Below are 1,732 nucleotides of genomic sequence, written 5' to 3'. Positions count from 1 at the left end.
TGGAAATGACAATGTATTTATTTTTTTATAAAAAAAAAAATCATCCCATGATGAATACTAATATATATTTTTCTATGTTTCTTTGGACTATTCCTGTAATATTTTTATTTAAATGATCAGTTTGCATGTTTACCCTATTAGTAAGAAACTATGAATAAGTTTCACTTGCTATAGAAGGGGTACAGTATATTCAAGGTAAGAACGTTTCATTGTATTTACACACTTCAACTGGCAGATAAAGGACCTGTGTGGACTAAAGAAACTTGATAAGCAACTATGTACCCAGGCTTGAAGGGACTCCTCCTTATTATCTTCTATATCCTTACATAGGTATCTTTCAGTAAGGCTCTTTTTTTAATACATTTATACATTTCACTGCTGGTTTGTTTTACTAGGTTTTATTACATTTGCTTTATTGCTATAGCAAGTTTCTCTTCTTTGGTTGGGCCATGGTAGAGTGCTTAGAGTACCAAGTGTCCGTGATTACCACATTCCCACAGGGGTTAGCAGGGGACACCTTCAAAAAGAAGTGGTGCAATGAGTGGGCATCAGCTTTAGATAAAGGGCACAGGTGTTGACTGACATGCAGGTTTGATAATATGGGGCTAGTAAATTTCTTTGCTTGAAGCAGCTATACATGTGGGGTTGCAATAAAGAAGCAATACTGCAGTCTCGGTTTGCTTAAGGCAGCCGTCCAACTACAGATAAAGCCTTAAACACATGAGGTGCTATAAAGCACTAATATAGAAGTCCCATTTTTACTTAAGGTAGCCTCCTATGCGCAAATAAAACTACTGTTCATATATGCCACCATAGCTAACTATAACCATGTGGAGTAGATGAACCAGAATGGCAAACAAGTGAGCTTCCTTGATGCTACACCCAGCTTTCCACACCCTGCAGAGTGACACTGGCCCATTCCCTCGGGCAGATTTGCTCTACGGTGTTCAGTTTAATCAGATGGTTATGTACACCACAATTTTTAAATACAGTGATAGATTCTTGGTCAGGTGAGACATGGACGGTGTAGGACATTCACCCTTTTAGCCTTGAGCCACTTGAAGGTTATTTTGGCCTTGTGTTTGGGATCATTGTCCTGCTGGGAGATGAACTTTAACTCGAGTTCCAGATTTTAGCAGACTCAAACAAGTTCTCTTGCAGTATTTTCTTGTATTTTCCACCATCCATTCTTTCTTCTGTTACAACCCAGCACACAGTTCCTATTGATGAAAAGAAGCCCTGCAGCATAATGGGAGGGTACTTTTTGGAAGTGTAGTGTTACATTTGCACCACATATCTCCTTAAATTATAGTGAGAAAGCAATGTTTTGTTCTGATCTGGCTACAAAACCTTTACCTACATTGCAAGTTTGCAACTGAGTCAATCTCGTGCATTTTGGCAAACTCCTGGCATGCTTTCACACGGTTCTTTGTGAGGAATGGCATCTTTTGTGTCACCCTTCCATACAGGCCTGTGTTATCCAGACCCATATAAGTAATTGGATATCTGGCTTAAATATGAAGAGAATAAGAAATAACAGACCAGCGATCAGATTTGTAAGGAGATACAAACCCTAAACAAAGTGTTAATTCAATCCATCCATTCATTCATTATTTAAACAGCTTATCCAGTGCCAGTCTCCATAGCACTGGGCGCCATTTCATCATATACCATTCCCACTTACAGTGGGACCATTTTGAGTGCCAGCTTAATATAATGTCTGTGTCTTTGT

Source organism: Erpetoichthys calabaricus, chromosome 7 (assembly GCF_900747795.2).
Source record: "Erpetoichthys calabaricus chromosome 7, fErpCal1.3, whole genome shotgun sequence".
In the NCBI taxonomy this organism is placed as follows: domain Eukaryota; kingdom Metazoa; phylum Chordata; class Cladistia; order Polypteriformes; family Polypteridae; genus Erpetoichthys; species Erpetoichthys calabaricus.
This window is presented reverse-complemented; position numbering follows the sequence as displayed.